This window comes from Castanea sativa, chromosome 5 (assembly GCF_040712315.1).
Source record: "Castanea sativa cultivar Marrone di Chiusa Pesio chromosome 5, ASM4071231v1".
Taxonomy (NCBI): Eukaryota; Viridiplantae; Streptophyta; class Magnoliopsida; order Fagales; family Fagaceae; genus Castanea; species Castanea sativa.
In genome coordinates, this window is record NC_134017.1 from 57,724,260 (window position 1) to 57,738,025 (window position 13,766).

Here is a 13,766-nt window from a genome sequence, read left to right on the forward strand (position 1 = left end):
TTATTTGATAATGGTTTTGTTTCGTTGAAACCTCTTGTTCTTCGCCGCCTGAGCTTGAGGAATTTATTTCGGATTCAGATAGCTTGAGGTAATATTTTGAACACGGCCACACCAAACGACCAATGATTAATCACAAACAATTAAATATTCTTGAAGAATGTTTATCGAAATTGCATTCCCACGAGCTAAGCAGGTTCTGCATTTAATATATATTTTTTCATTAGTCCGTGTGTTGGGTAGTAGATTAATATGAGAATATTGTGAGGTGAGTTGTTGTACCTTAATTGTTCTTAATTAGTAAATCATGTTAGATTCATCTTTGGGTAAATTTATAGTAAAAGTGTTTCAGAATCCCAAGAGATTGGTGACAAATCCTTGTAATTTGGTTGAGTTCAATGTCTTTAGAATAAAATTTGAAAAGTTAGTTATTTGCAACATGTAAATGAATTTATTTTACCATTGAGTTTCATGTAATTGTGGATTTCTTAATGGGTACACATGTAAAGTCTCAGTAAGAATCACAAGTAGGAATAACAAGAGAGGGTGATTAACATAATTGGACCCAAACTTATAGGCTTAAGCTTTTAAGTCAAATGGTGTTCTTATATATTAAATTTCTAATAAGAGAGATGTATTTTAGATATGAAAACTCAGATTTTGTCACATTTACGTTACTAGGAGTCTGTTTGGTCACCCAATTCAAACTCACATTTTTACATTTTAAACAACATTACACACATTTTTACATACTTTTTCACCCACAAATATTTCAAAAAATTACAAAAATTTCATCTCAAATTACAAAAATCTCATCTTAAAACTACTCTACTAAACCCCTAAAACTTTGGATTTGGTATGTACAGGTTAGTGAGGAAAAGTTGTCAAGAGTCGATGGGTTAGTTTCCAGAACCAGGTAAATTTGTAAAGTCCCGGCTAAAAAAAGTGATGGTTAGATTTTTATTTGCATTCACACTTGCCCACCTACCCCCACTCACTTCCCACCACACAAATATCACTCATATCTCTCCCTCTTTGGCCGGTCAACTAAGCTCTTCAACTTTTTTTTTTTTTTTTTTTTTTCAACAAAAGACAAACTCTCCTCTCTTCACTCCCCCACACCCTCCCACGGTACATACTCCACAACACCACTTCCATTATTATTTTCCCGGCAAGATCATCAAAAAAATTTTAAGAACTTATAAGCACCTTATCATCTTTTTTTTGAGATAAAAATTTCTAATATTTTTTTGTAAGTTTTACACTTTTACTTGAAGTTATTTTTTATAAAGTCCCGTTAAAAAAAGTGATGGTTAGATTTTTATTTGCATTCACACTTGCCCACCGACCCCACTCACTTCCCACCACACAAATATCACTCATATCTCTCCCTCTTTGGCCGGTCAACTAAGGTCTTCAACTTTTTTCTTTTTTTTTTTTCTTTTTTTTTCAACACAAGACAAACTCTCCTCTCTTCACTCCCCCACACCCTCCCATGGTACATACTCCACAACACCACTTCCATTATTATTTTTCCGGCAAAATCATCGAAAATTTTTTAATAACTTATAAGCACCTTATCATCTTTTTTTGAGATAAAAATTTCTAATATTTTTTTGTGAGTTTTACACTTTTGCTTGAAGTTATTTTTATCTAAGTTTTAATAATAATACTCGTGATTTATGAGCATTAAAAGTGATATTTATGAGTGTTTATGTATAGGTTTTGTCTTGGTAGTTTTATTTGATGAGTGAGTTTATAGTTTTTACAATGGTGGTTATCTAAGTAGTGAAAATTTGAGAAGTTTTAGCTTTTTAATGTGAAATAAATGGTGAATATAATTTTTGTTGATTATTTGGAACTAGTTAACTATTCAAATCATTTTTCTTGGAGGATATTATGATATTTGGTATCATGGGTCTCTTGTTGATGTAGTGTAAACCTTGTGAGAAGTACTTAGAAGGTGTTGAGGTTTTGATGTTAGAGATAATACCTTGAATGGGTTAATTTTATAAATTGGAGTTGATGATGCCTAAGAAATCACCAGTAAGCTGTGAGTACTCCACCGATTGAAGCAACACCTGCGAAGAAAAAGTAGGTGATCGACAGAGGGCACCGGTGTGGTGCCAGCCAAAGACCCTCCGACGATCAAGTTAGAATCTTTAAACAACCCTAGAGTGCCAGAGTTGAGGTAATTGTGCGTACCTTTTGTCATGAGGGTTTTTGGGGTTTATATAGTGGTGTAGAGCCGAAATAAACGCCTTGGCGAGGACTTTCCTTTTAGAAGAGCAATTCGCGGATCTTTGCATATCGTATAGAGCTCTTTTCCTTATAGGGATCCTTTTGACTAAGACCAAACGTGTAGCGAAAGAACTTTCCTTATATTCACGTATGTAGAAGTCAAGATAGATTAAGAATGGAGGTTGGATTACCCCTTCAGCTTGATTCTGCCTAGGTCGTCAACCAATGTGCACCTCCTATACCGCCGTCAGCCTAGGTACATCTCCAAAGATATCGTCAGCTAAGGACCTTCTCACCTTGGCCGTCAATCTTGACTTCGCTATCTTGATCCCTTTAGCTTAACGTCGTCACGTAAGGGGTGTGGCCTTGAATGTCAAAGAGGTGTCAATGACAATAGTTGACGGATAGCGTATTGTCGTCAGCTTCTTAACGTGCATTCAGTATGTAATAAGTGAACTTCCGTCAGCTTCTTAATGTGCCGTCACCTTGTAATAACGTCACTACCGGTGCCCCCCACTCCATTATCCCGTCGCCCATGGGCGACGGGTCATGGAAGTTGGTGTTAGGGGAAATGGTGTTTGCATGGTGATTTGTGCCATGTTCATTAAATGGTGGGACACATGTCATAAGCAGATTGGCTCGCGTTCCCGGACGAGTGTGTCGCTTCGTCTTTCGCGCCTCCTCTCTCCTATATATATCTCACTATTTACCTTTTTCCCACTTTTTTCGCCTTGTTCATCTTGAGAGAAAAAATTCGTCACTGCCAATTTTACCACACCGTCGATCGTGCAACCGTCACCTTCTTGAGACCGTCCTCCTACACGTAAGTTTTCTTTACTTTACCTTTTTACTTTTTCTAGTGACGCCCTTTAGTGAAGTCGTCTGCCTAGGATCTTAGAAAAACCCGTCGTTTGTAGGTAGTCAGATGTCTAGGGAGACGCTAAGTGATCAATCGTCAATTCGCGACGGAGCGGGTTACGACGAAGTTTTCCCATCAGGTCGTGAGCCCGCGGAGGGCCTATCCTGGTCATCAGAAAGAGACTCGTCAACTCCTTCTGACGGTGAAGTAGAGAGTTCTAGAGGAAGTGAGGTGAGTGGTGATGAAGAAGGGGTAGACGATGAAGACCAGGGGGTTCGTGGAAAGCCAAGTATTAGTGACGGGGGTGAGAGTGACGGCGACGAGGAAGCCTTAGAGAGCACCTCGGGATCCTCTGGTGATGACCGTCCCTTCATCTTACCCTTAGAGTGGTCCGTCAACAATTTTCTCCCGACATGTCTTCAAAAGTTTGCGGTCCCGTTACCAAATACCAGACGACATTCCCATCCGTCTTCCTGAGGAGGGTGAGAAGTGTTACTCGGGACGAACCGCGGACGTCGGCATGTATGATGCCATGTTCGCGGCAGGGCTAAGGCTGCCGCTGACGGCATTACACCGTCAGCTGGCTAACTTCCTCAGGATATCCGTCAGCCAGATTGCCCCCAATACTTGGCGAACCTTCATTGGTGCCGAGATCTTGTGGGGTCGTCTGAGTGGTGGGAACTGTCAACTGACCTTGGACGAGTTCTTTTGGTGTTATCGTCCTCAGCACATTTCCTCGTCAAAAGGAGTGTACCATTTTGCAGTGAGGGATAAGGAGTTGAAGTTAGTGTCAGATATGCCTGACTCCAATAGGAGGTGGAAGGGCAGATACTTCTTTGTAGAAGGAACAAATTGGGTATGTCGTCAAGAGGAGTGGGAGTCAATGCCCAATGGTTTTGATAACACATGGGCTTATGTTAGAGATTCAGGTTAATCTCGTCGACCCTTCCCACCTCGTCTACTTTTTTGCTATCCTAACCCGTCACTTTTCATTACAGCTAACAATCGTCCACGTATTACCGAGGAGCAAGAGGAGTTCATTCGTCGAGTGACGGCCATTCCTTTGGACGAGAGGAAGTGTCGGGATCTAATCACGTTAGATACTCTTCACTTATATTGTGGGGGTCCTGAACCGACGGAGGAAGCTTGCAAATTGAACGCTTATTCCCGTCGTCGTAAGTGTCTTTCAACTTCTTGTCTTTATCCTGACGCCGTCTCTTTCTAACCCTAATTCTTCGCAGAAATGGAGTCAGCTAAACAATGGGTTCGAGCTGCCGCTGCGGCCAAGAAGAAACAACAAGAGAATGCTGGGGGTGAGTCAACCCCACCGTCAGCCCTCAAGCCCGTTGGGAAGGTCGCGGCCAAGAGGAAACCTGACGGCAGGGAAGACCGTCCGGGGAAGAAGGTTGCCCCCACTCCCGGGGACAAGTCTTCTCGGAGGCCGTCACCTCCTAGGTCTGCTCATGGGGCGGGCAAGGGTCCGATGACTTCGTCAGGGCCCATTGTCCAAGGATCCGTACGCCGTCTGCTGACCCACAAGGATTATACTGTAGAGGTGACGGAATCCATTTTAAAGGATGAGGAGACGGATCCTGGTGCGGAGCAAACTACCGACGAGATAGGGGCGTCAGCCCTTTTTGACCTCACTAGGGTATGTGTCTCTTTTTACTTTACTTTGGTGTTCGATCAGTCTTAATCACCCTGACGTTGTTCTATCTTTTTTAATGTAGGCTATGGTTCGCGTGAAGGCCTTGTCGAATAGGTGCTCTGCCAAGGAGGGGGTGATCACCCGTCTGAACGAGCGCGTCAAGTACCTGCCGACGGTCGGGCAAGAAGGAGGCGAACAAAATCTTGGGCACGGAGCTGAAGGACTATAAGGAAAAGCTGACGGAGGAAACCCGTCGACGGGAGCTGGAGACAGAGGCCAAAGTGGTGGTAGAAAAGGAGTTAAGGTCCATCCTAGTCCAAGTGGAAACAGCTAGGAATGACGCTGTGAAGGAGTTTAAAGATTCGTCAGCCTTCATAGACGCTTGTGCCGCCTACTATGGTGACGGGTTTGAGGACTGTCTGAAGCAAGTAAAATCTGTCTATCCTGACTTGGATTTGTCAAGGATTTCAATGGATGAGTCCATCCCGTCAACCCCTGCAGGCGACGCCGTTCCTGAAGAAGCTGACGACAACAGCCAGAGAGACAACAACGTCGTCCTAGCTCAGCCAGCTGCGGACCACTCCGTCACCCTGACTCCGGCAAATCCTCATAATGGCGACCCAAATGCCGCCAGCCCTTCTCTCTCTCGTGCCCAGCCTTTTGATGTCGAAGATGATGGAGGACACTGACGCTCCCCTATGAACTAAAAGTTTTCTCTTCTTTTTTTTTTTTTTTTTTTTTTTGAGAAGTGTAGATGGAATAGTAATACTTGACGCCCATTTTTCTGGGCCTTTGTACAGACATTGCCTACTTTAATTTTAATGTCATTTTATGCTTCAAGTATGTGTGTTTTTTATTGTAAGTCAGAATTATGTTCGTGGTGAGCTTCGTCAGCTTAGGGGTGACGGGGTTTTTCTCTTTCAATTCAATTTTTGAACTGATGATGGCGTTAGCTTCTTTTCCATGAAAACTCAGGGTCGTTTTTTATCATTCCGTCAGTTTCATGGGCGACGTCGTTGGACAACTTAATTGTATGCCCGTTAGTTTCCTAACAGCGTCAGCCTTTTTCTTTCAGCTAATCTAGCTTGATGTATCCATTTGGCAATACACCCATTTTTCTACGAACAATGCCGTCAGCTAACTTTGAACATAACACCGTTATTAGGCCGTCACTTTGAACATAACGCCGTCACTTTGAACATGACACCGTCACCTTGTTGCATCATGGTAAGGTGGCGAGCTCAAGAGGGAACATATCAGCATTTTATTGCCCTTGTACATCTTATGCGCTTGGTGGTAAGGCCTTCTAGTAATGAGGTCGTCCACCTTGTTGTCCTTAGATTGGGACCGTCCACTTTGTGGATTTTAGGTGTAAGATTGTCCACTTTGTGGACTTATTTATGACGCCGTCCACTTTGTGGACTTATTTATGACGCCGTCCACTTTGTGGACTTAGATGTAGATCGTCCACTTTGTGGACTTAGAGGCAGGCCGTCCACTTTGTGGACTTATAAGCAGATCGTCCACTTTGTGAACTTGGATGTAGGCCGTCCACTTTGTGGACTTAGATGTAGGCCGTCCACTTTGTGGACTTATAAGCAGGTCGTCCACTTGGTAGACTTGGATGTAGGCCGTCCACTTTGTGGACTTATAAGCAGGTCGTCCACTTTGTGGACTTGGATGTAGAGGACCTGTTGTTTTCTTCAAGGCATAAAAAATTCACTAGTCGTTTCTGAATGAACCTCCTCTTATTATGATGAATGCATAAGTAAAATTTTGTTCAAAAATAGGAAAGATAAGTTTTCAGCCCTTTGGACTTAAAATATACTGTAGACAAGAATAAACTAAGACAAATAATTAAGGATCATAAACTGGTAATGAGGAGTAACGTTCTGCTTGCTATCTTCTACTGGTAGTACTTTCTGAGGTGCTCGGCATTCCATGGGTGTCGCAGTTTCTGCCCGTCAAGAGTCTCTAGGTGATAGGTGCCCTTTCTTCGCCATGATACGATCTTGTAGGGTCCTTCCCAGTTCGGGCCGAGCTTTCCTTGTGTGGGATCTCTGGCTGCGCCCATTACTTTCCTTAAAACAAGATCTCCGACTTTGAAGTCTCGGTGCTTGACTCGGGAGTTGTAGTGCTTGCTTACGAGATCCTGGTATCGTGCGAGTCTCTGCTCAGCCACCGCCCTTACTTCGTCAATTAGATCCAGTTGTAAACGAAGCTCTTGATCATTTCTTCCCTCGTCGTGATTGTCCACCCTATAACTTGTGAGTCCTATCTCAGCTGGAATGATCGCGTCACTTCCGTATGTCAGCTGGAAAGGGGTTTCTCCTGTAGGGGTTTGTATTATCGTTCTGTATGCCCATAACACGCTGGGTAGCATCTCAGGCCATACGCCCTTTGCCCCCTCGAGCCGAGTCTTGATGATTCGAAGCAAGGATCGGTTGGTGACTTCTACTTGTCCGTTTGCCTGAGGATGGGTTGGGGAGGAATAATGGTTCTTGATTCCTAACTCTGAACAGAAGGCTCGGAAGGAGTCGTTGTCAAATTGTTTACCGTTGTTCAGAGATTAAGACTCTTGGAATTCCATACACTGCAAACAATGTTTCTCCATACAAAACCCCTTATGTTCTTTTCAGTAATTGTGGCTAGGGCTTCCGAGCTTCAACCCATTTGGTGAAGTAATCGATGCCGACGACGAGGAACTTCGCTGCCTCCTACCATCGGGAATGGTCCCATGATGTCCAACCCCCATCGGGCGAATGGCCATGGGGCTTATGGGGGTCAATCCTTCCGCCGGTTGCCGAATGATGTTCCTGAACCTTTGACACTTGTCGCAAGCTCTCACATAAACCTCGGGCGTCATTGTGCATTGTTGGCCAATAGTATCCGGCCCGAATCAACTTTTGTACCAATGACCGTGACCCGGAATGGTTGCCGCATATCCCCTCGTGTACTTCTCTCATAATATAGCTTGCTTCTTCGGGGTCCACGCACCTTAGGTATGGTTGAGAAAAGCCCCCTTTTGTAGAGAACGTCCTTTATCAAGACAAGCCGTGCGTCAGGACCTTCACTTTGGGCAGCCTCCTTTTCATCGTGCAACGTGCCATCTTTTAGGTAGGAGATCAAGGGCGTGGTCCAATTGTTTTCGGAACCAATTTCTTGTATGCACAACGTCAATTAGCGAGACTGAATGAAAGAAAGTACCTTGTCGATGGGGGTCATAGTTTCAGATGCGGCTTTGGAAAGTCGGTCGGCATGTTCATTTTCTCCTCTTGGAATTTGGACTATTTTCACTGCAAACCCGTCCATCCTCTTTTTTGCTTGCTCCTAATACCTCTTCATTCTTTCACCCTTGCACTCGTACTCGCCGTTTACCTGGCTTGTGACGACTTGGGAGTCGCAATGAACAACCACGTTCGTGGCCCCTACAACTTGAGCAAGGTCTAAACCTGCTATCAGGGCTTCATACTCAGCTTCATTGTTAGTTGTAGGAAAGTCGAGGCGAATCATGCATTTGAGCTCGTAGCCTTCCGGAGAGTTAAGCACGACCCCTACCCCGCCAGCCTTCTTGTTGGATGACCCGTCAATGAAAATGCCCCATTGGGGATTCTTCTCCTCTTCACCTTCCGCGCTGGTGAACTCAGCGATGAAGTCGGCTACCGCTTGTCCCTTGATGGCGACGCGGGGGCGATATTGTATATCAAATTCACTTAGTTCTACGGACCATAACGCCATTCGTCCAGCAGCTGAAGGGCTGCCCATTGCGCGCCGCAAAGGTTTGTCAGTTAGAACGACTATTGTATGGGCTTGAAAATATGGCTTGAGCTTACGGGCCGCTGTAACCAAAGCGAAGGCAAGTTTCTCCATGGGGGGATATCTCTCTTCTGCACCGTGCAATGCCTTACTCGCGTAGTACACGGGTCGTTGGACCTTATCGTCTTCTCTAATTAAGGCCGCGCTGACGGCTGCTGGGGAAACGGCCAGATAGAGGAACAGTTCTTCTCCTGGTTGCGAGGGGCTTAGCAATGGCGGGGAAGAGAGGTAGGCCTTTAAATCTTCGAACGCTTGTTGACACTCGGCAGTCCATTCAAAGGATTTTTTCAATGTTCGAAAAAAAGGTAGACATCTATCTGCAGCCTTCGACACAAATCTGCTAAGCGCGGCGACCCTACCATTGAGGCTTTGTACTTCCTTGATATTTTTAGGAGGGGCCATCCCTATAATGGCCTGAATCTTGTCCGGGTTGGCCTCGATCCCTCTTTGGGATACCATGTACCCCAAGAACTTTCCTGCCGTCACTCCAAAGGCACACTTGTTTGGGTTGAGCTTCATGTTGTAGGAGCGAAGAGTATCAAATGTTTCCTTAAGATCCTCTAGATGAGCTTCTTCCTCTTGGCTTTTGACTAGCATGTCGTCGACATACACCTAGACGTTCCTTCCAATTTGTCATGCAAACATCTTGTTCATGAGCCTCTGATAGGTTGCGCCAGCGTTTTTCAGGCCGAAGGGCATGACCTTGTAGCAAAAAAGGCCTTGGCTTGTTACGAACGAAGTCTTCTCTTGATCAGCCTCATCCATTCGGATCTGGTTATACCCGGAGAATGCATCCATGAAGCTTAGCAACTGATGTTTGGCTGTAGAATCCACCAGGACGTCGACCCGCGGGAGGGGGTAGCTATCTTTGGGGCATGCTTTGTTTAAGTCCGTGAAGTCGACGCACATCCTCCATTTCCCGTTGTTCTTTTTGACCATTACGACGTTCGCCAACCAATCGGGGTAATACACTTCCCTGATAAATCCCGCTTCTTACAGTTTGCGGACTTCTTCTGCTATTGCTTGGTCTCTTTCTTGGGCAAAGGTTCTTTTCTTCTGTCGGACGGGCGGAAAAGATGGCGACACGTTCAACCTGTGCACCATGACCGACGGGTCGATTCCCGGCATGTCTTTGTGGCTCCATGCGAATACATCTTTGTTTTCTTTCAAGAAAGTTGCGAGTTTCTGACGTACCGTCGGGTCGGCCAGGGTTCCGAATTTTGTCGTTCGCTCCGGGTGGGCTTCGTCGAGATGTACGTCTTCGAGCCTCTCGACGGGCTCTGTCGCCACCCGACGTTCTTCTATGTTCATGGCTTGAATGTGACTGTCCATCTCCATCATGGCTACGTAACATTCTCGTGCGGATACCTGATTTCCTCTCAATTCTCCAATTCCATGATCAGTAGGGAATTTTATCATCAAATGGTATGTCGAGGTTACAGCTCTCCATGAGTTGACGGTTGGATGTCCTATGATGGCATTGTAAGCCGACGAGCAATCGACTACTAAGAATGTTACGTTCCGGGTGACCTGCTGTGGGTAGTCTCCAACGGTTACCACTAAAGTGACAGTGCCAAGTGGATGTACCCTCGCCCCTCCAAAGCCAATGAGTGGGGCATTAACTGGAGTTAGTCGCTCCCTTTCAATTCGCATCTGTTGGAAAGCGGGATAGTAAAGGATGTCTGCTGAACTACCGTTGTCTACGAGAACTCGGTGTATGTTGTAGTCTCCCGCCTGTATGGTGACGACCAAAGCGTCGTCGTGGGGGTGGTGAAGGCGCTGGGCGTCTACTTTCGAGAATTCAATGGGGGGATTTCCAATCCGTGACCTTCCAAGCGCAGGACTCGCCGATTGGACGTTCTGGACCATTCTAATATATGTCTTTTGGGCTTTCTTGGAAGATCTGGCCCTTGTGGTGCCTCCTACAATCATCCTTATGTCTCCTACGGGTTGCCTGGGGCGATCATTATCTCGCCGAGGGGCTTGATTTTGTGGCGGGTCTGCCCTCTCTTTGTTGACAAACCTCTGTAACCTCCCTCGCCTAATGAGAGCTTCTATTTGCTGTTTCAGGTCGTAGCAATCGGCGGTGTCATGGCCGTGGTCTTGATGAAATTGGCAGTACTTATCCCTTGGTCTCCTGTTGGGATCTCCCTTCGCCCTTTCCAGGGAAAGGCCAAAGTTTCCTCGTCTTTAATTCTGCATCAACACCTGGTCGATGGGCGCATTCGGGGAGTGAAGTTCGTGTACCTTCCCGTAGGCGGCTTGGGTCGTCAATCATCTCGTCCCTCTCTCGGTTCTCCCCCCTTTTTCGTCCATTATCGGGTTTCGTATCTTCCTGTCTCTCCTTTTTCTGGGTTTATGGTCGTCTCTGGCCAGCAAGGCATCCTCCGCGTTCATATACTTCGTCGCCCTGTAGTATACGTCGGACATAGTCTTCGGGTCATTCTTGCATAGAGAGAACAAGAACTTACCCTCTTGTAGCCCGTTCGTGAATGCTGCCACAAGTATCTTGTCGTCCGCGTCGTCTATCGAGAGGGATTCCTTGTTAAAGCGGGCTATATAGGACCTTAACGTCTCGTCTTCTCGCTGCTTAATGCCCAGTATACACGCAATAGACCTCTTGTGTCGATGACTTCCAATAAAGTGTGACACGAACTGTGCGCCCAGTTCCTTAAAGGTGCCGATAGAATTAGGCGTCAGCTTGGTGTACCAATCCCTCGCAGGCCCCTTCAAGGTGGTAAGAAAAGCCCTGCACATGATTTCATCTGGTACACCCTGAAGATGCATCAGGGTTCTAAAAGACTCCAGGTGGTCCAACGGGTCTTTGGATCCGTCGTAATTTTCCACATGGGGCATGCGAAACTTTGGAGGAACGGGGCATGAATTCACCAACGTTGTGAAAGGCGAATCCGTTCTATGAACTAGGTCGTCCAGATTGCTGGATACCCGTCCTCTGAGGGCGTTCATCATCACATCCATGCGTTCCCTCATCTCCTGCATCTCGGCCGTGATATGAGGTGGTAGGGAGTCCGAGGCAGATGGCAGGTTTGTCTCCGGCTGCTCCAGCCTTGTTGGTGCGGTGCTACCTTCAGGCCTGGCGGCATTCCTCCCTTCCGGGCTTGCTACTTCCTGGTCCTCCCCTGGTGCACTTTGGTGTGCGATCATCTGTCGTAGTTGCTCTTCTAAGTCGTGATTCTGTTTAGTAAGGCGCTCGACGGCAGCAGCTAGCGTCTGGACTTGCCTTTCTAGCGCTGTAGCATGCGGTTCGTCGTCTTGGTTGTTGATTGTTGCCATCGATCGAGTGAGTACCATACAACTTTTTGTCTCAGGAATAGAGCAAGGCTGAATGTTTTCTTTCCCACAGACGGCGCCAACTGATGATGCCTAAGAAATCACCAGTAAGCTGCGAGTACTCCACCGATTGAAGCAACACCTGTGAAGAAAAAGTAGGTGATCGACAGAGGGCACCGGTGTGGTGCCGGCCAAAGACCTTCCAACGATCAAGTTAGAATCTTTAAACAACCCTAGAGTGCCAGAGTTGAGGTAATTGTGCGTACCTTTTGTCATGAGGGTTTTTGGGATTTATATAGTGGTGTAGAGCCGAAATAAACGCCTTGGCGATGAAGTACTTTCCTTTTAGAAGAGCGATTCGCGGATCTTTGCATATCGTATAGAGCTCTTTTCCTTATAGGAATCCTTTTGACTAAGACCAAACGTGTAGCGAAAGAACTTTCCTTATATTCACGTATGTAGAAGTCAAGATAGATTAAGAATGGAGGTTGGATTACCCCTTCAGCTTTTTTCTGCCTAGGTCGTCAACCAATGTGCACCTCCTATACCGTCGTCAACCTAGGTACATCTCCAAAGATATCGTCAGCTAAGGACCTTCTCACCTTGGCCGTCAATCTTGACTTCGCTATCTTGATCCCTTTAGCTTAACGTCGTCACGTAAGGGGTGTGGCCTTGAATGTCAAAGAGGTGTCAATGACAGTAGTTGACGGATAGCGTATTGTCGTCAGCTTCTTAACGTGCATTCAGTATGTAATAAGTGAACTTCCGTCAGCTTCTTAATGTGCCGTCACCTTGTAATAACGTCACTATAAGGAGTCTATGCCTTATGAATTAATTTGTTGAGAAACTTTGGAAGTAAAATATATTATTGATGAGGTTAAATATTAGGCTTGCCTAATCAAAGTGCTTATTTGGCAATTCCTGATTTGTAGCTGCATACAATTTCAAGTTTTATGCTTATTGTGATAGGTTTGCTTAATATTGTTTAGGTTCTAACTAATCTCCTTTGGAGCTTGGAGAATTAGGCTTTTTGTGCGGGTTGCAAGGTAAGTAGCTTTCAATGGGATTTTTGGAAAATAATCATGTTGCATAAACTTTGTTTTTGGATCAAACACATTTTGAAAAATTATTTGTGTAACTATGTTTTCTTAAAAAGTATTGTGTTGTGATCCTATTATATATGATTATATGAAAAGCGCATCATGTTTAATATTGCATATGGGCAAATGCATGATTTGTTAGTATGGAAGAGATAAGCATCTTTGATATAATTATTGGGAATGGATTTTATGGATTTATTGCATTAATTGCAAATTAAACTATAGATGTTTAACCTTGAATTGTGATATTTGAGAAATTGAAAGAAAATCTTATTGACAATAAATGATTTTGGAAAATTTGAGAACCTTGTGAATATATTGGGTGTTTCAAAGGTTTTTGTGAAACTACTTGAAATTAAACTGTGTTTTGATTTCATATAAATTGTAAGCTCTTCATGTTTTTACCCTTGAGCTGTGACTTGTTACCCAGTGATTACCCAATCAGATGTCGTAGTCTTGGTGACATTGGTATCTTGGCACCCCGTCTTTGTGGCAGATTGATGTCTTTGTGGCATAATTGATGTCTCCATGGCATAACTAATGTCTTCATGGCATAACTTAATGTCTTTGAGGCATACCTAATGTCTTAATGGTGGCTTGTCATGTGGCCTTGGGTTGGATTTTCAAGTTTTAAAAGAGTGTTTTGATAGCTCACAGTAAATAGGGCGTAGTTTCATGTTGAAATATTTTGAGAAAGCTTGGTGCTACATTCTTTTAATCAGTCTTGTTATTTTATTAAGAAAAATGGATTTGCTTGATTTTCATGGAAATTCCCAAATTATAAAATGTTCATTATCATGAAACTTGCATTTCC